The 23,376-nt window shown below is 33.4% G+C and overlaps 1 protein-coding gene and 1 pseudogene across 1 annotated transcript in view; both read left to right on the top strand.

The window, feature by feature from the left end:
* LOC127704350 (tyrosinase-like protein) overlaps positions 1-15,977 on the top strand; it is a 100,415-nt pseudogene extending 84,438 nt beyond the window's left edge.
* The window catches only part of LOC127704351 (uncharacterized), a 48,653-nt gene that overhangs the window by 6,880 nt on the left and 18,397 nt on the right, over positions 1-23,376 (top strand). The gene's annotated exons all lie outside the window — the stretch shown is intronic.

Genomic DNA, 23,376 nt, shown 5'->3' with positions numbered 1-23,376 from the left:
CAGGTGAAAGTTTGTCTTGTCCACTGAACATATTTGTAGCAACTTGTATCATCAGCTCAGTAGTCAGTAACCTTTTTTAAATTGTCCGCTTATGAATTTATGAATTATTAAGAAACTAAGGCTTCAACTTTCATAGTTAAAGTTGACCTAGATGGATTTGGATATTATTTTAATTGACCCTTTTTGGTTTTAAAGCTCTTCAACGGGTTCGGTCCTCATACATCATTTGGGTTTCAAATACTCTGCTTTGAGCGTTCCTGATGAATGTAAATCAAGAAAAGCGCATTGAATTTATAAAGTGTTGTTTTTTATTTCTTTTTTTGTAGAACATTCCGATCAATGAAATCTGCTCCAGCATACAATACTTGCATCAGAAAAAAATATACGTTCTGGATTCCTGTGTTTAGTGTATAAGACAATATTGTAAATCTGGTATAAAATTACATTTTCGAAAAATCCAGTTCCATTTTGACTTGAAAGGGGAATGCAATATATCAACCCCAAGTATCTCTCATACAGACATGTATAGATTACTCTTCATCCATTGACAAATGCGGCCAAAAGCTGGAATCACATTGAACTTATCATTGATTCTAGGCTCAAATTATGTACGCCAGACGCGTGTTTTGTCTACAAAAGACTGATATTACATGTATCTTCCAGAACAGATGCAGAAGTTTTTGCAGTTGAAAGATTTTATGAATTTTCGATTTGTACATGTATTAGCTACTTTTTACTTCAATAAAACAAGATTCGATATATCATGCAAACCAGGATAGTTCTTGAGCTAGTAAAAAAGTATATGTTTTTCTTCAAAATTTGGTAAAAAGCCAGATTCAAATAACATATATAAACATATTTGAACATACAACTGTAACTTTTCCTTATGACACAAGTCCATTAAACGCAAAAATAGACTACGACTGGACAACTTTGTGTCCTCAAAAAATGACTAAATATCGAACATTTTTAGTTCAGATATTTTTTTGGTAAAATTTGAGAAAATGAAATATCTTTCTTGTCTAACAAAAACTTAAGAAAACATTTCTGATATTATGGATGTATAATAATAAGGTGATAACCGGAACGTAAATCGAACTTAAACAAAAAGAAAAAACTTTTTGACGTATTGCTTAGCCTCTTTAATCTGTTCCAATTTTATTTACCGTTTTTTCCAATATGTTTATTTATGGGTCTGAAATATAAACCCATGATCTCTCTTCCTGGAAACGTAATAGACACAGTTAACGAATGTATTTTAAATATGGTTTATCTAAAACTTCATTAATACTGTGAATTCATTATTATTCTTTGGATACCAATTTTCGTGGATTTCGTGGGTATCACCATTCATTTTAAATGCTGTTATAGCTTGAAAAACATATGCTGAGCTCTCAAAAACTGATTGGTTATTTTTTTTCAAATACATTGGTGCAGGTTCTTGATTATAAGGGAAAACACAGCTTTTAATAAGAGGTTTTAAAATATTTTCCAAAAACTGTACATGATGTTATAGAGAAAATCCAAATAACACAATTCCAAGAAAAAAATGAAGCCAATTATTTTCTAGGAATGGACAGTTATTTGGACTATTGCTAACTTCAAATACAGCTTTAATAAACAGAGTATACCATTTAAAAGAAGTTTGTTTCATTTTGTAATGGGTTACTTTTCATTTTCCCGTATTGAACCCAATAATCCCCAGGCAAAATTTTAAGATTAAGTTGATCTTCTAATCACTTAACGAAGTATTTATGAACAGTAGAATACTAACTATAAAAAGATTTTGAATAAAATTCACCATAATTTATGTTTTAAGTCAATGGATACGCATATCATCTTGTAGTGGGATTGAAGGGATATCTATTTGCGTCTTTTAGTGGTATTTCGTGAGAGAGAAAAAAAGACTACTAATTATGCATATATGTAAATGGTTTATGTGTGTTTTTCGTTTCATAAATATTTGGGTGTAGAATCGTCAAAGAATAATGAAATGGTACAATTAGAATGAATTTTCAGGTTTGTAACACCTTAGTCTAGTTTATATAACTAATAAGGGTGTGCTCGATTATAATCCATTTCGGAAACAAAATGTCATTATATATTTCGAACCATTATATTAGATGAAACCTGAACAAGAAAACAGTGTGTCATGTATAACCAAACATTTTTTCTTTCCCTTTGGTGATTATAACAATCAAAATAAAATGTAATGCATTTTTAGGTGAGTCTAAAATAGCAATCCAAGCAAACTGAAAATATGTTTCTTTCTTTCCTATTATCAGATAGGAAACAAACAAGTTTTTAAAAAATCCGCATGATTACAAACATTTCTCGATTCCGTTTTGTATGTTTTTAACTTGCGTGACAAATACATTTTTATATCATTTAAACATCAACTTAAGATTGTTAGAGTCATTCGTACTTTCGATATAACTGTAATATTTGCCTTTAGACAAATAACGAAATCATTGAATAAACTTAATGATGTTACTAGTTTCTTTCTAAAATTGAATATAAACCGACCCCAATATCTCCTTTACGACACAAGTGATGATTTCAGCTTCCCAATTGTGAACTTTCCATTTTATTGAATCAACATTCCAGCAGCGCCTGTATATATCTCCCAGTTAATACTATGTTTCCGGGTTTGTATTTCCTATTTCCTTGATAGAGGGTTGCTGCTCACAAGGAAGCTATTAAACCAAGAGTTGGTTGACCGTTATAGAATATCCGTTTCACAGATGTTAGCGGATATGTTCCTAATGTAGTTACTATTTTCCCGAATGTGACCTACCAAATTAGACTTATTACCGCGTTTGTACTAACATGAGCAACACAACGGGTGCCACATGTGGAGCAGGGTCTGCTTACCGTTCCGGAGCACCTGAGATCACCCCCAGTTTTTGGTGGGGTTCGTGTTGCGCAGTCTTTAGTTTTCTAATTTGTGTTTTGTTTTCTATTGTTTGTCTGTTTGTCTTTTTCTTTTTTAGCCATGGCGTTGTTAGTTTAATTTCGACTTATGAGTTTGAATGTCCCTCTGGTATTTTTCGTCTCTCCTTAACAGATCGTTGTGTGGATCTTATAGTGTTATATGTCCACTTTTGATAAAAAAGGGGATATCTATATTTTTGATATCCAAGTGCAATGGTCTATCTCCTTAAACATTTATAATACGATATTTTACACCCTACAAGTTTTTGTCAGAACTACATTGTTCTATCTCCACATTCCCATTGGCTCATTCATCTAGTTAGTTCAGATAAGAATATTTTTATAGTGTTGTATCTTCATTATTTTTTTCGTGTAATTTTGCTTAAAAATAATAAATTGTTATCAAAATTGTCTTAGTAATACTTTGCTTAGATTGTTTCCGTGGTTAAAACTCAATCTATTAGCAAATTCGTAGCAAATGTAGCAGTCCAGAATAGGGAATATTACACAGTTAAAATATACATGGTCTATCTTATATAAAAATATAGGGGATACATTTCTAAAACATCAATGTTTGTAGTGAAATAGGGATTCTTTATTTATCTAAGTTGCTTGTCTATTTAAAAGGCAATCGAACAAAAAGTTACTCTTCATGTACGTATATTCAATTACTATATAACTTTTTATGTATCAATCAAATATTTAAGATATTGCGCTTTTAAAGTTTAATTTTAATTTTTACCACTATTACCAAATGGGAAATACATCTTTATTGGATTCACACGACGAGATGCATAATTCAATATTATCCATACCCCTTCAAATTCTATTCATTGGTTCTATATTCAAATTATAACTACGAACATTTAAATAATATACCGAATATGACAGGTTGACCATTTCAGATTCTTAAACTATTTGTTCTATCAAACCACAATATTATTGTAGAAACTATCCGACTAACTCTTCTGTTTATATTATATATGTATATAATAAAATTCTTTTCTCTAATTTTCATTATTGAATGATGTTAATGTTGATGTCAATAATATGTTGTTGATGCACAAAAGATGAATGACGTGCAATGGATTAAAAAGAGTATAAGTCGAAAATAAGCTGACAACGCCATGGCGAAAAAGAAAAAAGACCAGTATGAGTCGTTTTACAAAGTTTTCGTCTTAATTCAATATCGCGTTACGTCCTTCAAAATTATTTATTATGAGTAAACACTTTTTAAGAAAGAGGGACGAAAGATACCAGAGGGACAGTCACACTCATAGATCGAAAACAAACTGACAACGCCATGGCCAAAAATAAAAAGACAAACAGACAAATAATAGATGACACAACATAGAAAACTAAAGACTAAGCAACACGAACCCCACCGAAAACTGGGGGTGATCTCAGGTGCTCCGGAAGGGTAAGCAGATCATGCTCCACATGTGGCACCCGTCGTGTTGCTTATGTTATTACAAATCCGGTAAATATTCTAATTAGGTAGGTCACATTCGTGAAAAGGGAAGAGTATTGTAGTTACGACATAAGGAACATATCCGATATCATCTGTGAAACGGTTATTCCATAACGGTCAACCAACTCGTGATGGCGTCCGTAAAATTTACGAAGGGATGATTTCAACTTCACCATTTGGAACTCTTGGTTTAATAGCTTCCATGTGAGCAGCAATCTTCTATCAAGGAAATCATGATAGGGTATACAAGCCCGGGAATGTCGTATCAATTGGGAGATATATTTTCTCCGTATGCAGACGCAAAATTCCCATTGAAATATCAAAAAAGCAAAACGTCCGGATGACTGAAGATCAACAATATAAAATAAATCTCCATTCCTGACAAAGAATGGAGAGTGTGAATAAACGATTTACGTCACGGGTGTATTTTAACTATTTATCATTTTTACAGTCTGCATTCTAACAGTATATTCATAACTATTAAATTCTATATTCAGGTTTAATCCACATAAGGAAATGCCTGTACCAAGACAGGAATATGACAGTTGTTTTCCATTCGTTTGATGTGTTTGAGCTTTTGCTTTTGCCATTTGATATGGGAGTTTCCGATTTGAATTTTTCTTGGAGTTCGGTATTTTTGTTATTTTACTTTTTCCTATACCATACTCAACTTGTTCCTTGAGACATGGGTGGTACAGTTCGTTGTGGTAGTTCCTGGTGCCGACTTTTTACTGTTGGCGGAGCGTGCGTCGTAGGGACAGAATATGGTAGTGAGTTTTGATCTTTTATTGGAGAAGCACAATCCGTCGTTGAACTGCTAATCTGAGAATTGTTTTAATGACTGAAATCCTTGATACAGATCCTTGGATAAGGCTAGCAAAAATGCCTTCAAATCCTCTTATATTGAAAGGTTTGCAAGCTTATTCTTCCACCTAGCAAGAGGATTATCCACATATTCACAAACCGTACCGCACCCATAGAGATATTCTATCTTATAGATCTTATTACGATGATTCAAAGCGTTAATTTCAGTTTTGATAAATCCTTCTAAATCAACTGTTTTATGTGACTTCTCAAAACTAAATTAAAGTCAGTGTTGAAATTGAACTAAATTTGAATTCATTCCTGATTAAAGTCATACGACGAAGGCTTGCACGCAACTGTAGATGCACGGCCACTGGTATTTATAGCTTTTGTATTAACAGAGCTTATTCTTAATGAGTGCATACATATGGTCATATATGTCTATAGAAAGTATATAATGTATAAATCTTAAATGTAATTTAATCTTTTACATGAGCAACAAGACGGATGCCAAATTAAGAGCAGGATCTGCTTACCGTTTCGGAGCACATGAAATCACGTATTGCTCAGTCTTTCGTTTGCTCTGTAGAGTTTTGTAGACTGTTGCTTGTCTTTTTGTCTTTTTCGTTTTTGTTAACATGGGTTTTTAATTTTACAAAAATGTAACAATGATTTTTACTTAATTGGACATCCTTGATGACATCCTTGTTTCATTCTATTTCAGCGTTGTGGTTAAACACTAACTTTCCCGGAACTGGTTTTAGAAACAGGATACATGTCGAATACTAGTGGTTTATCATGTTTGTATTTGTGTAATTTTTTTCATAAATCAAAACCTTGTGCTCCTTCAAGTCGACGTCCGGGTTACATAAAAACATTGCTTGTACTTATTATTTGGATTATATATTAAGTATTAGCACGAACTAAATTTAAGTTACAAAACAAATGTGTTTTCCAGGAATATACTGGCTTTTTTTTTGTCAATTAAATAGACATGGACCACCTTCAATTCATTTAGCTTTTGGTATTTAAATGCTTGAGGTCAGCGTTGTCTGGATTAGTTTATCATCTGGAAGTACGGTAAAGTATAAATGCATTTTTTGTTTGTTTTAAAGATGTAAGGTAAATCATAATTTACGTTCGTGTTTAACCATATTGTTATATGCCACATATGCCACATGTAGAGCAGGATCTGCTCACCCTTCCGGAGCACAAGATATTCCCCCAAGTTTTGGTGGGGTTCGTGGTGCTCAGTCTGTAGTTTTCTATGTTGTGTTTTGTGTACTTTTGTGTATTTGTTGGTCTTTTTTTTTCTTTTAGCCATGGCGTTGTCAGTTTATTTTCGATTTATGAGTTTGAATGCCCCTTTAGTGTCTTTCGCCTCTCTTTTAAACAATAATTTCATAACCAAACAAATAGAGCACTCGGCTATTTGTAAATCATGTGAGTAGAATCACAATTTCCAAAACCTACATTATAGCCGACTTTACGGTATGGGTTTTTCTCATTGTTGAAGGCCGTACTGTTGCCTATAATTGCTTACATGCACTTCATGTGAACGGTGGAGGATAGTTGTCTCATTTGCAATCATACCACATCTCCTTATTCTTATATTGTATGTAGGGTCGTCTTAATGTATTTTTTCCATTATTTGAATACATCATGAAAATAGAGAGTTCTTGTTGCAAATCATTGTCAAAACAGCACGACGAACATTACATTGTATTTTTGTTCGAGGATATTTTAATGTGATATGAATATGTACCCTGCTTTCAACTATATTGTCACACGTAGACGTAAGGAATTTCAATGTATATTGTATGCTCTATATAAGCCGCCTTTCGTGGGAGCACCACAGTGAGTTATGATGTAAAGGAGAATATTCCACAACCTGTATCAGCAAAGACTAATATGAGCATTTGCCTTCTCATTTCCCAAACCTAACCGTGAAAGAACTTACTGTCAGTGTACTTCATAAAATCTTAGTTAAACAATGATTGTCCACTATACGTAAAGTAAATAATCATGTCCCATTTAGATTAGTATACCACATTTTGAAAAACAAATACAGCCAAACTGATCTTCGTCTTTGAGTTATTTTTTATATTTTGCAGACAATGACGACTTATTTCCTTTTAATAGTTCTTATACCGGCGTCGGCGCTTATTGTAGAAGAAGTATTTCCAGCAAGGTTAGAAGAATGCTACTCGGGACAAATTGACAAGAACACAACTCCATATGATGATCAAACGAGCTGTTTAGAAAGTTTTTTGGCAGATATGTACAACAATACAAGCTCAACAGGTTTAGGGAAGGATGCCTTTGACTGGCTAGATTTCCTCGGCAGAAAATTACATATTCGAATGAGACGACAAACACATTACAGATTGCGCGTAAGGAAAGAAATACGGACATTGAGTGAAACTGAATTTAAAAATTTTATCGACGCAATAAAAGCCCTGAAAAGTGACACGGTAAGTTTATTAGTAACCATGGTAACGATCAGAAAGTTGGACTTTTCTGCAATTTATCACCCTCCAATTTTATTGATAAATACCAAAACTAGGTAGTTTCTGTTAAATCTGTAATAAAACATTATGGCAAATCCAACCTTAACGGTAAACCCCACATTTCCTTAAATGTATTTCTAGTTTTATGATCTATATTGTCCTTTTGTTAAAAGATTCCCTTAAAATCTTCTTATGTCTTCATCAGTGTAAGGAGGAATATCCAGAAATTAAAAAAAAAAATCATGCATATAGAATAAAATTTTATTTTACAAACTGTTTACCAATTTCAAATACTACCATAGGTGTAACCGTTCTGCTTGTTTTTCCCTGTCATCTTCACCTAAGAAATACCCATTTCTTTTATGAATGAAGCCTCCACTTTCAAGCCGTTTTTATTTTTATTTAACGCAAACGGATAATTGGGTTACATATGTATGTGCCTGTTATATATTTCACTCAGAATGTAATTTGTTTAATCGCCAATGCCGTATTTTTCAGTCGGTCTCACCCAACAAGTATGATTCGTTTGCACTTATGCACCAGGGAGGCGCTGGAAAATCTGCACATGATGGTCCAAACTTTGTTAGCTGGCACAGATATTTCTGCGTATTGTAAGTATTAGTTGAACATGATGAAGACATAAACGTTCAATCAATTTAATTGAGGTCTGGTACTGGCGTGTCAGTAACTGCTAGTAGTCTTTTGTTAATTTATGTTGATCATTTTCAATTTGCATTGTTTCTTCTGTTACCTATTCTAACATCGGACTCTGACTGGTTTTAAACTGAGTTTAACTGTGCGTATTGCTGTGTATTTGTTCAATCCACTTTGGCTAGAGGTATAGTTGAGGGTTGAGATCTCACAAAACATGTTTAACCCGCCATATTTTTGCGCCTGTCCCAAGTCAGGAACCTCTGGCCTTTGTTAGTCTTGTGTGTTTGTTTTTGGTTCATGATTCGGAATTTATTGTGACGTTCGTGTTTTCTGAACTAGTATACCTTATTATTAGGGTCCAGCTGAAGACCGCCTGCGGGTGCGGGGTTTTCTTGCTGTGTTATAGACCCATTGGTGGACTTGGACTGTTTTTTGATTTTTGGTCTGGTTGTTGTCTCCTTGACACATTCCCCGTTTCCATTCTCAATTTTATTTTGTACAAAACAAACAGTAACGGATTTTACTATCCTAGGACCAACGTTTAACCTCGGTTTTTGTTAGGGTTTGTGTCGCTCTATCTTCAGTGGCGTAGGAGAAGACCGTAATGAACTGTGTGAAGACCCCCCTGCGTTGGGATGACCTCGTCACATTATATCGCCTTGGATTTATGAAAACATATTGTATTCGGATAATGTAATATCAGGCGTGTAAACATTGTAAGGGGACTACCATTTGATATTCAAGGTTGGTTTGGGTGGGATTCTTTTCTGAAGGAATATTCATTTTCACCTTTGGCGATGTTCGCTTACTGTTTTGAGCGAAAATCTGTGCTATTTTCTTTACACAACTATATCTTTTTCAGTTCTTACCGGACCAGATAAATTATTTTCACTACGGATCTTCGGCTAATGTTTAACTACCTAAGGCAAAAAGTACCATAACTGGTCCTGGATTATTTCTTTTTAAAACATTTTGACTATTAAGCGCATCTAGAATTCACACATCCGTGGCTTTAAAGTTTTGGTTTGGAGCTTAATCCAGATGATCTCTTAGGTAGAGCCTACTTTATATAATGCCTATTTATATATATAAACATTCTATGCATCGACCAGCAATGATTAAATTTTATATTACCATGACATAGCAAGTGTTAAAGAAAAGAGCACAATGATATCGATTAGAGGTCATGTATGTTGTTTCCATGTTTTTGATATTTCAACAGTTGAACTTGTATTATGGGTCTGCATTTTTTTTCTCTGTACAAAAACCAATAATTACGACACGGAGTATTCTTAATTTACTCTAGTTACATTTCCTTTTGTCTGATATTTAGATAATTCACGTTTACCTGGATTTCAAAATGTGTTCACTCCGCATTTTCAGTGACTGAAATGAATTATTTATATCGGCATTACGCTTGAATCCTATATAGTAATCGGACTAATTTATAGCTAACCTTTCATATGATCTTTATCTATCGATTCATTGATAATGTTTACATTGTTTTTGCATTATCGGTCTACGATTTGTGTTGTTTGGCGATGCATGTATCTTTTGATTGCTATAATTGGGTCTAGTTTTTATTTTATACCTTCTTGTGGAACATGTGGAAAGACCTTTTGATTATGTTCTAATTATGTTTTTCTTCTTCTTCCGCCCCTTTTTAGCGCTGTATAGCGGTTTCACAAGATGTCGCTTAAATATTTTAAATATCATATCAAACTATTATTGCTCTTTTGAAACTAACACTGTTTAACCGTTAACTTTTAGTTGTAAAAGTTATTTTTCCACATATTGTTTTTCTTTTGAGCGCATCTTCTCTGTAACCGTAAATGAAATCAACGGATTTATTTTACAAAATATATATTCTTAGGATGTTCTGTTCTATTTTAACCGAAATAATACATAACTCCATTTTTATTCCCCCATCTGTATTTGACAAAAGTGATAAGTTAATGCATTTCAAGAAAGGTAAGTGATAGAAACCTAAGGTATTTAGATTTGAAGTCCTTGGTTCACAAAAAAGGAAATTGAGGTCAAGGTTAAGGTCAGGGTTTTGTTCTAAATTTCGATATTTTACTGTTTTCGCTTTTCCTGAGAAAACAAAAATAATGGAAAAAGAACCAAAGTTGCAACACGTCGTAAATCATAGATATTGGTCGCAAGGGTACGGTGTATTTGAATAATAGTTTTCCCCTGCAGAGTAAAATAAAAATTGTATGATAATGTAACGTATTAACCATAGAGTAGAGACCTTGTGTATTTTGCTTTTCGAACCTTCCTAAATTACACTGAAAATGATGTCAGGATCAAATGTAAATTTGACGTTTTAGATTTTTTATATTTGCTTCAACTTAGTATTGGTACATCATAAGACCACATGGTCTTTTGCATTAAGTTGGACGACGTGTGACCTTGAAAAATGTCAACCGGGAGTCACCTTGAATAAATCGCGAAGAGCATTGTTTGCATTTCTTTCAAGATAAAGTACCTAGAAACCGTATATTTCTAATCGTCATAAATAAATCTTTCTTTTTTTTTTTATAATTTTGCGATTTGAGACAGGATGTAGCAAATTTTCTCTCTTTTATCAATCTTAACATATGGAAACCAATTTTTTTGGTATTCAGTGTAAATAAAGCTGTTACATGTATATGATACCAGACGTGTCATTTCTTTCACCGGTTTATGCAAATTATTGCCCGTATTCCAGGCAAAAGCATATTTAAACCATATATCTTTTGTTTTCAAATTAGAATGAAGAAACCTATGATTTGTCGCCAGTAGTAACTTTGAATAAACCGAAAGTGGCCTCTTATCAACCTTTTCGAAAATTTATGGTGGCAAGACCTATAATTGTTCTCTGAACAACTTGATTTTAATTGTAATAGTAAATGTACTGGTCGATACCACTAAATTTCTTACGATAGAAATCATTTGCATAGTAGTTTCCTAATGTACAATAGACCAATCGACACTATGAACTACAATGCATGTCGGCTATAAAAAGTCTACTATCACTTCAAACACGTGAGTTAAACATGTTAAACGTGTATTTTTCATTGTACATCGGAATCTCATGTTTAATTTCTTTGTTCATCTAAGGTCATAAGTTTAATGTATATACCATAATCTTCAATTTGCAATTTTCAAATTAGTTAACACATCTAAAAAAAATGGATTACAAGATTTGTATGCTCTATTAATTTTTCGTACATGCTTTGACACTGGTTGTGGTGACGTTTTGGCTTGACTTGCTATTAATGAATTTACATTAAAACATGTCTCATTCAGTATTTTCCATTATTTGTTATATAAATAGACATAGAAACCTGTTAATGGTCGAAGTCTTTATGCTGCCCTCCTGTGGTCTCTTATTTATTTTGTCGTTTTGTTGCTGTCTCATTAACATATACGCAACATCTCTTATAATTCCTAGTCTAAAAGAGAGGCGAAAGATACCAAAGGGACATTCAAACTTATAAGTCGAAAATAAACTAACAACACCATGGCTAAAAAAGAAAAAGACAAACAGACAAAAAGCAGAACACAAAACAAAACATAGAAAATTAAAGACTGAGCAACGTGAACCCCACCAAAAACTATGGTTGATCTCAACTGACCCGGAAGGGTAGCATATCCTCCTCCACATGTGGCACCCGTCGTGTTGCTCATGTAAGTACAAACCCGGCGATAAGTCTTATTCGGTAGGTCACATTCGGGGGAAAGCGGACGGGATTGTAGTGACAACAATTAGAACATATCCGTCGTCATCTGTGAAACAGATATTCCATAAGGGTTAACCAACTCGTGATGGCGTCCGTAAAATGTACGAAAGGATGATTTCAACTTCACCACTTGGCACTTTTGATTTTATAGCTTCCTTGTGAGCAGCAACCCTCTATCAAGGAAATAATGATAGGAAATAGAAGCCCTGGAGTATCGTAACAACTGGGAAATATATATTCCGTATGTAGCCGCTGCTGGAATGTTGTTACATAGAAATGGAAAGTCACAACTGGAAATCTGAAATCATCTCTTTTGTCGTAAAGTGTATAACATATCAAATAACATCGTATATGTGTTTATAGCAAAATAAAGGAAAATAACAGAAATAGTGTATTAGTTCAAAAGATAAATAAAAAGAAAAGAAAAGACGCTGACCTTTTGGTGTTGTTAATCATCTCAAAATTTGCCCTTGTTAACATGTTGTGAATCCAGAAGTAGCAAAACCAAAAATTAAGGATGAATGAATTAAAATCATATTCTCATAAACTAATTTACACAATTACAGAGACAATAAGTTTTTACAATATAACACTGATAGTGCAATCTTCAGTGCATGTAATAACACTAAAAAACATTGTCATAATATCTGAGAGCATGCAGCATTTGGCTTTAGTGTTTTCGACAATGATCCTTTTATTGAATTTTTTACTTGTGCAATGACAGAAGAATGTTGAATACCACAAAATCTTTTCACTTCCAAACGAAAAAAAAAAATTGTGAGTGCATTTTACCAATATTGGCCAAACGCTTTTCCTATTTCACGTGAAAACGTAAAGGTTCAGTCGCATTTGTTGTCGAATCTGAATGCTTTTACAAATACTTTGTTGTTTTTTGTTTGTGTAGTTTGGTTGCTGTGTCGCGAACGAATGGATAACATTTCTGTGTGTTTATACACCATATCAGTGGCTATGGTTCAAGTATTGAAAACTATGATGAGTTTATTCTTAGGAAAGAAACAATTATTCGATAATCTGAGCATAAAACTAATCTCCTTAAATTATGATCTGAAAATGTAACCACATAAGAAGAAAAAGTAAGATAAAATCTTATTCTTGCAATCTGTAAAAAAGGTATTGTATGTCATTGAACACGCTTGTATTTATGCCACAATCATGAAACAACATTTTATATATCATGTTTGTGGTTTGTTTTCCTTTCCATTGTTGTGACAATGGTACCGGAAATAGTGCATACATATTGTATTTTATTCGGAAGTATAATCTTATTTGGGAATGCCTCTCAATTGTCTTCCAATCAAAAGTACAGATTCTTATGAAACACACAAGTACTGTAACTATAAGTAAGTAATGTTATGTATGCTAATTGTTTTGGGCTAAGTAAATACATATTATTTCTTGTTTTCTTCTTGTGCTTTTAAAACAAGCAAAAATAATTATAATTATTGTAGCACTTTTTTCATAATATATTCAGAACAAAAATCAGTTTTCGAACGAAGATGTAAAGGAAACAGAAACACAGCAATACAAGACTTGACCTTTCCTAAACACATTCGGATAATACGCGTAGCAAAGATTTACACATTAACAAAAACAAACCTAAAACGAAAGTAAAAACATATCAGCTTTCAATGAAGTTTAACGCTATTTTGAAAACAGATAAGATGACACCAAGAGGTTAGTAAAAAAATCATTAGTTGAAGAATCACATACAATACAATAGAAAAAAAACAACACAGCCAAAAAACACTGTACAACAAACTTCCGGTTGAGCAACGTAAAATCGAGCATTAACAGATGATGAACTTATTTGAAGAAACAAATAACAAATCGTGCTTGCTCTACATGAAAAGTTCATAGAGGTAAACAAAAAACGTGTTCGTATGATCTGACTTTTAATCTGTGCAAATATATTAAACCATCAGTAACCGGCAATATGTTAAAACATATACATTTTGTACTTATAATATCAATTTAGATGTATTGATACTTGAGATTTTTGAAGAATGGACATAAATGCGAGATTAATTATTTCACGCATACAAGATCATACTTATTTCGTCCTAGTTTTCGCAATAAGGAAAACATCGCAAAATTTTTAAATTTGCAGTACATATTCAATATGCTAATGACTGTATATATTACTTACTTAATTGTTTCTTTAAATAGATTAATAATGACGACTCGCTTTGATATCAACATTTCTATGATACAGATTCGAGGAGGCTCTTCGGGAATATAATAGCAGAGTGACTCTTCCATACTGGGATTCAAGAGCAGATTATTTGATGGACAACCAAGAGGATTCTATCTTATTTACTGAATTTTTTTTGGGGAACCCAAAAGGAGTTGTATATACAGGTCCATTCGCATATTGGTCAACTCCAACACAACCGAGTACGTTGTTAAGACGTGAACTAGGAATAAAAGGCTCACACATTAACCCAGAGAGGTTAAAAGCAGTGTTTAGAAAAAGATACCATCGAGAAATTCTAAGACCAACAGCTCCAGATAGTGATCATGCCAATTTAGAGTCACACCATGATAATGTTCATCGGTGGGTTGGAGGAAATAGGGGTCATATGGCAAGCATAATATTTAGTCCAATGGATCCTGTTTTCTGGCTTCACCACTGCTTTGTAGATTATCTTTGGGAAAAATTCAGAGAACGCCAATACAAATTAGGAATTAATTCAGAAACAGATTATCCATCAACCACTATATTAGAGCATATGCCAAATAGAATAATGGATAATTTGAGACCCCAAAAAAACGAATATTCAGGGATTTAGTAATTCATTTACAAAACATATTTATAGATATGCACCTGCCCCGACTTGTAGAAATAACTGTGGAGGAGCGTTTAACGGATATTTGTTCTGTGATATTAGAAAAAAGGCGTGTGTTTCCAGATCTAGGTATGAGTTCATTGGTCTAAGAGGATTTAGAAGAGTTCATTATTGGTACCCGTCAAAAGAAAAAGGAAACAGGGTCCCTATTCCAAGATTTTTCATGAATTTTAACCAACTTTTGTATCAGCAAGCAATGACTTCACAGATAGGAAGAAGACAAGGATGGGTATCACAGATAGGAGACATAATTGGAGCTCCATCACAAATAGGAGGAGGACATGGAGGTGCATCACAGATAGGAGGAAGACATAGAGGTGCATCACAAATAGGAGGAAGACATAGAAGTGCATCACAAATAGGAGGAAGACATAAAGGTGCATCACAAATAGGAGGAAGATATAGAGGTGCATCACAAAAAGGAGGAAGACATAGAGGTGCATCGAAAATAGAAGAAAGACATAGAGGTGCATCACAAATAGGAGGAAAACATAGAGGTGCATCACAAATAGGAGGAAGACATAGGAGTGCATCACAAATAGGAGGAAGGCATAAAGGTGCATCACAAATAGGAGGAAGATATAGAGGTGCATCACAAAAAGGAGGAAGACATAGAGATGCATCGAAAATAGAAGGAAGACATAGAGGTGCATCACAAATAGGAGGAAGACATAGAGGTGCATCACAAATAGAAGAGGCACTGGGAGCTTTACCTGACATGTCATCAATCGGAACTAAAGAGGACAGTCAACTAACTCGAACTTCAATGGCTCCGAGCATTACAAGAAGATTTAGGACGCACTTCGATAATCCTAGAACAAGGGGTCGCAGATCAGTTGATTTCAATTTAACAGGCAATAATTTCAAAAAAAGAATTTGATATAAATCTTCGCCTGAGACAAGAGATGAGAAAATTCAGTTCTTTGAACAGTACTCCATATAAATTCGACAATTTGGCAATGTCCCCAATAGTAATAATAAACAAACACGAGAGAAATGAAAACTCAGGACAGGATGAAATTAAAACCCAAAGAACATTTAACATTACTTTTCAAACTGATGGAATTTCCTATAGTGGTAGACATCTGGACTACATTTCTATAGATGAACACACACTTATATCTGAATCTGTTGGTCTTATTGTCTTTGAGAAGCCAGTATCTGGTGAAACAAAGGTTTATGTAAGGGCCTACGATTCAAACGGTGAATTGTGCCAAACCAGTTGTCTGGTATCAAAATCAACGTATAAGGAATGTTCGGGGCTAATAAAGATCACGTCCGATTTTCCTCGTATGTACGTGGATTCATTTAATGATGTGTATGATCTAGAAATGACGCCCTTTTTGAGGTTCGTTTGTGTAAAGTAAGGTCATTCTTTTTTGTTTATCATTAAATAATATTATGTCTTTTTATATATCTCTCTATAACTGTTGGAAAGAAAATAATAAAATTAATAAAATAGAACCTTTTGCAGCAATCAAATAAAATTAAATCATTATCACAGTTTTTAATCAAATATAAAAAAGATGCAAGATGCTCTTCAATGAGAAAGGACACCCAACGGCAAAAATAATGAAAAAGACATCTAGACATTAGTTTAGAATCTTTAACAACAGATCGATGTCCCTACAATGTGTCAAGCTGTAAATCGTCCCGAGTTTAAAAAAGTTGTGAAAAATTTAATAGAAACAATCAATATCTGGTATTACGATCAATTCCAGAAATTAAAAAAAAACATACAGATATGACATACGCATGATACGAGGGGATTTCTGACCTAGAACAACCAAATTAAAATGTTAAGGGGATAAACTAGATGTGTTAGATCTCAACACTCTTGCTCAGAATATTATCAAAACGTGGATTAAGGAAAACTTTCATGTTTGTGGATATTTAATTTCGTGGTTTTGCCGAAGTCTGCATACAAGCCTACAGAAAATTGGTCATTCTTTGAACCTTTAATTTCGTGGTTCACTGGTACCCACGAAATCGACGAAAATTGGTATCCAACGAATAATAATGAATCCACAGTAGATAAAAAAATGTATTAAGGAATGATCCCTCATCCAAAATAAATGATCTTAGATTGCGTTTCCGTTGTTGCCTAAATCTTATAAAGATTTGTGAGGCACTTCAGGTATTGAATGTTGTTTTTATTATTATCAATATTCTATTCCTGAACACTAACAGTAGTTTTCCGATACAAAATTAAGTTTAAAAACAACCATAACGAATAGTAGGAACTCAAAATAGGGTGAGATTGGGTGCGTCGACAGTGGATAGTGATTATTGCAACATATTTGTCGTCATCTGTGAAACAGTTATTCCATAACGGTCAACCAACTCTTGATGGCGTCTGTAATATTTACAAAGGAATGATTTCAGCTTCACCACTTGGAACTCTTGGTTTCATATCTTTCTTGTAAGCAGTAACCCTCTACCAAGGAAATCATAATAGGAAATGCATGCTTTGGAATATCGTTTACAATGGAAGATATATACTCCATATGCAGGCAATGCCGAAATATTATAAAACAGAAATTGAAAGTTCACAATTGGAAACGTCATCTTTATATAATAATTGCATAAGCTTCAATCTGCAATCTGCAACATCTGTACAAGGTGAATCGTTATCTAAGCACCTGCACAATGTGTATCTGTATCTTATAACTGCACAAACTGCATCTTGAATATTTTAAGCTGCACAAGGTGCATCTTTTTCTTTTAAACAGCACAAAGTGCATCTCTTATTGATAAATCACACATAGTGCATCTCAATGATAAACCGCACTATGTGCATCTCAACTTTAAACCGCACAATGCATATGTCTTATTTGTAAACCACTCTAAGTGTATCTCTCCTGCATATTATCAGCACGAAGTTTAATTTACTAAATATATACATTACGCCATGATTTCAATTTAAAACATTGTACTTTTGAAGAAGGTGCATTTTAAATAGTAATTATATTGCCTCCAAAATATATATTCACATATATTTGAATATTGAAACAGTTTGTACAACTGTTTAATGTATGCTACATTCGATATTGTTTACGTAATACTATTACACATGATAGTAAAATTGTGAAATATACCGTACACAAAAATGCGACTTTCTAGGATTAGCAATTAATTTCAAAAACAGTGACATTACTGATAAATGGTGTTTGAGCAAAAACACTGTCTTTGTCTGAACCTGACAAATCATGTTTTATATAACTCATTATACATTTTTAAAATTTATTTTCTGAGTTGTTCCGAATCGAAGTTAACACATTAAAAGAGCGGACTATCGGTTAAATATACTTTTTGCTCTACAAATAACCATATGGTTTATAAATATATATATAATAAGAAGTCTGCAAACTATTCCAACAGGAGGCACAATCCGTCTAAAGAAAAGGTATCAACTCTGTAAGTTTCTGGAACCCAAACTTTTGATCATAAATTAAAATTATCAATCTTGTGAGATTGTTATCATCTGCAAGTCTATCAAATGTAATTTCCCTCCTCTATTACAAAGCATCTGAAATATGTTGTTGGTAAAAGCTCAGTCGTCAAAATAGCAGCTAGTAAAAAAATAATCTGCTTCCACTTTCAATTTGTGAAATCCACTCAACATAAAAAGTTACACTGTTAACTATGCAGAATGTATAACCATTCATAGCAAGTTCATGTTAATTGGGCATCATTCTACACCTGTCCTATATGGCCAACAATTTGATTGCCATTAAAATAACTCATCAAAAATACTAAGCTTATAATTGTGTACGCCAGATTACAAAGACGACCGAATAAAAAACTTAAAAGGCCAAATGGCAGAATACACCTTTTTGGACATCTGAAATGTTCAGAGAGTACTTCTCTTGCATAATCCTTCAAGACAATGAAAATGATTCCTTCCTCTGCGAGGGATAAATTTGAAATCCAAAGGAACATTAAATCAGTCAATTAAGTTCTGTTCAGTAGCTTTTCAGGCAATTCAGTATGATGTTGATGTGCACAGGTAAATAAAACGTACTGAACAGTATGAACATTCACTGAAAACATCTTAATTGATTGCATGCGAATTGACTGAACAGTACTGAATTTACCGCAGTAGACAAGTTTGAAAATTGACTGAGGGACTGAAAATAACTTTAAAATTATTTTACAGCAACAGTACTGATTTGTATCAATGACACAAAGTACAGTTTGTGAATACATGACCATACACTGATTTACAATAGTGAAGTATTGTATTCTGTAAGGTTATAACGCCAGGTTCGTTAAATGACCAGGATACTTATTTGCATAAAACACCAGGTTTTCTGTTGACCAGAAATACTGATTTAAATATTACGCCTAGTTTTAAGACTAATGTATGCATACTTTATGTTTGGTTTACGTCGACTTGCGCACACATTTTTTAAATATTCAGGTCCTGGAATGAATTCTCTGACGGGTATTGAGCTGATTTGCAGGCGTTAATTTTAGAACAGGAACTTGTAAAAGAAACAGTGGTGAAAATGGCTAAACAATTCAAGAGAGGACAACAAAAATTCTAATCTTTATTGAGTAATTTTATGACTACAACATTAAGCGAAATACAATTACGGCAGACAGCAACCGACGAAAACCACTGGCTCCCGGGTTGGGACAAGCACATAAACAAACTAGACTAAGACAAAACATGCACAGACAAAAATTTAACAAATATGAGATTTGAATGAGTTATTCACTTTCCTACCATTCATGGTAAATTTTATTATGGAAGACAAAGAAGGATTATACAAAACACAGGGAATAGAAGACCAAGTCAATCTTAATAGTTTGAGTGAGGTCATTTCTAAAGTAAAATTCACAATAACTGTACTTTAAAAAGTAAGATTTAACTTTACTCTAAAAATATAGAACAGATTTTGGTGATTTACATGTACCCAAATGCAACATTTAAAAAACAATTTAAACATGTCATATAAAGAGTGCCAGAAAGGATAATAAATGAGCTTGCCATAGTTTACACTCCAAAAATTGATAATAATATAATAATAAATATTTAGAAGATGGTCAATGATGTGCCCCCGAAGTTTGTTGTGCATGTTTGTCTCATTTGTTGCTTGGCTGGTGATCCATGTATAGCATGAGACACTTTCCATGTTGACGCATCTGGGTTTGTCCAATTCGACGTTTATGCAACACCCTCAGACTTTGTTTTTTACTTTGATATATCTTTCATAATCGATTCACGAGATTTGATCATTGGTAAAATTTCTGTCGCCTGATTTAGGACCTTATTTCCGGTAATAATTTATACAGGGAATCGTACATGTATGATGTTAAGAAACAAACTTTAATGAATCTTCTGCTCATTTGTGATGTTTTTGTATTCATATCGAAAATAAAAAAGAAAACGGAAGGAATTTTCCGCAATGTTGTCGAAGGTGTTTAAACATGGTATCGCTACCCTGCACTGTAGACTCAAATTGACCTTGATAATGAGAAGGCACTTTATTCATTCAAATTTCATTTTTTTAGACTTAGCCATAATGCTTTATATGTGTAAAATGTATTATTGAAATATGTGTATATCCAGTGAGTTCTGCAATCAGTGTAAAAGTGTTAAATATTGACTGCAAGTCAATTGGTCAGTAAAGATGCCGACAATTTAATAACAATATCTAATCTGTTAAAAGGGAGCTACTTTTTGATTATGAATAAGCTTCCGTGCACTTGTTAAAAATTGCATGACGGTTTATCAAAGTTATTTAAGTGTTTAAATCTTTAACAGAATGCTCGATCATAGACGTTGACTTCAAAAACAATTATCAAGCCCATTTATTAGTACAGAACTGTGGAACTCTAAGTGGTATACTAATGTCACTAAAAGGCTTCTATCCAAGTTTTGTAAGTGCCTTGAAGGTTTTGCAAAGTAATTTTTGGCTCAAAAAGTATAAAACAACACTCGATCTTAATGTTAATGCAAAAAAAGTCCTTCACGGTAAAATATGGAAAATGAAAGAAAATTGTTTTAAAATTGCTTCAGATGTTATTTTCTATCATTTAGAAGTTTTCAAGTGTCTGTAGAGGTTTGACAAGGCTTATACTGTCTAGAAAAACTTTAACTTCAATCTATATCTAAAGAAATGAAAAGAACACATTATATATTTCATGCGCCTGAAGCGCTTTTCTGGATTTACCTTCATCAAGGACGCTCAAAGCCGAATATTTAAAAGCCAAGGATGTGAATGGAGAGTTGTCTTCTTGGCACTTATATCACATCTTCTTAAAATTACCTAACAAAAATAAGTGTGTAAAACATAATTTATGTAAAGAGACAATTTACCGTCTCAAAGAGAGAGGCGAAAGATACCAAACTGACAATGCTACAGCAAAACTAGAGGCTCTTAAGAGCCTGTGTCACTCACCTTGGTCTATGTTTATATTCAACAAAGGACACTCTCCAGTATTTTAGACGAGAATAGAATTCATGACAAAAATCACTGTTTTTAAGATCTTGTATTGCTGATAATTTATTCTGATTAGTTTCTTTCTATCTTCTTTTGGTTTTGCTAAAAACGCAAAAGAGGGTTAACAAAATCCTCATTTAAGGGCAATCTCTCCTAGAAAGAATTTATCATATAAGGCAAAACACGAAAAATGGTAAAAATCGGCATTAATGGGAAATAACTCCAATAAGAAGTCGTATGACAAATTCTTCTGTATTGTCTTAATTGTATATCTTGTCTTTCTGGTAATTTTTGCTTATTTAGGTTTCTATCTATCTATGATAATTTTTTAGATATAAGGCAAAAACGCAATAAATTGGTAAAAATCGTCACCAAAGGGCAATCTAATTAGGAGTCAACTGACGATTTCGACTATGCGTACTTATTTGTAGAAGTTGTCTTGCTGATCATTTTTGCATTTTAAAGTTTCTTTCTATCTATTATAGTTTCAAGATAATTGGCAAAAAAGAAAAAAATGGTAAAAAAAATGTCAATTTAGGGCAATAACTCCAATAAGAAGTCATCTGGCAGTTTTGACGAATACAGACAATTGGTAGAGATCAACATTTTGAACATTTCTGCCCCTGTCAGATTTTCTCAATTTATAATGGTTTTCAAAATAATAGACAAAACTCACATTTTACCCCCTTTGTTCTGTTTTTAGCCATGTCGGCCATCTTGGTCGACAGGCGGGGTCATTGGACACATTTTAAAACTAGATACCCCAATGGTGAGTGTTGCCAAGTTTGTTTAAATTTGGTCCAGTAGTTTCAGAGGAGGAGTTTTTTGTAAAAGATAACGGACGACAACGACTACGACGACGGACGACGACGCCAAGTGATAAGAAAAGCTCACTTGGCCCTGTGAGTCCTGCAGCACATAAACTGAACATTATTAATGATCCATGGCAATAAGGTCACGGCCAGATAAACCCTGTCAGACAGACACGTATTTTTTACCATGCACTAAATAAAGTTGACCTTTAGCTTATAATATCAAAAGAAACAGATCAACTCATAAATACTAAACATTGACCAATAAACGAAGAAAATAAGACCAAAGTCAGGAGAAACATGCCAGACAGACATGCACACCATACAATCATAAAATGAACCAAATATGACCAATAAAAACAAATGACCAATGAACCATGAAATGAGTTCTAGGTTAGATGATACATACCAGACAGACATGTACACTTTACAATCATTGCATGAACCAGATACAGTTGCCCTATTGCTTATATTATTTAAAAAACAGACCAAAACACAAAAACCTAACATTGACCAATAAACAATGAAAATTTGGTCAATGTCACCAAAACATGCCAGACTGACATGTATACCCTACAATCATTCCATACAAAACACAGAGGAGACCTACTACTTAATGTTTCTTGGAAATGGACCTCATCACGTAACTTTCACCTTAACCACTGATTCATGAGGACGAAGTCAGGAAAATCCTATTGAACCCATATACCAAATATACATTGCAGGTATCCTAATACTCCCAATAAGTGAGAAATTCTAATGACAAAAAAAACTATATATTTTTTTCAAGCAGTCGCTAAACCATGAAATTTAGGTCAAGCACAATTGACATATGACAAACAGAAACTTCATAACATAAGGCTTCCGTATACAATGTATAAAGCATCCAGGTCTTTTACCCTCTGAAATATAAAGCTTTATGCAAATAGTTTAAGCCTTCCCCGGATTGTCGAGAAGTTAGTCAATTCATACAGATACAGATTTCTTATTTCAGGAAGATCAATTTCGGCTGTTGATGGAGTCCGTGTTGCATAGTCGTTAGTTTTTGTTGTTTTGTTTTGTGGACTGCTATTGTTTTTTGATCATTTTTGTATCGTCTGCTACAATCGTCAAGCTTTCGATACAAATACTTGTTTGGATATTG

This window comes from Mytilus californianus, unplaced genomic scaffold (genome assembly GCF_021869535.1).
Source record: "Mytilus californianus isolate M0D057914Y unplaced genomic scaffold, xbMytCali1.0.p SCAF_6, whole genome shotgun sequence".
Classification (NCBI taxonomy): domain Eukaryota; kingdom Metazoa; phylum Mollusca; class Bivalvia; order Mytilida; family Mytilidae; genus Mytilus; species Mytilus californianus.
The sequence above is the reverse complement of the archived record's forward strand: the minus strand, read 5'-3'. Positions and strand labels throughout refer to the sequence as shown.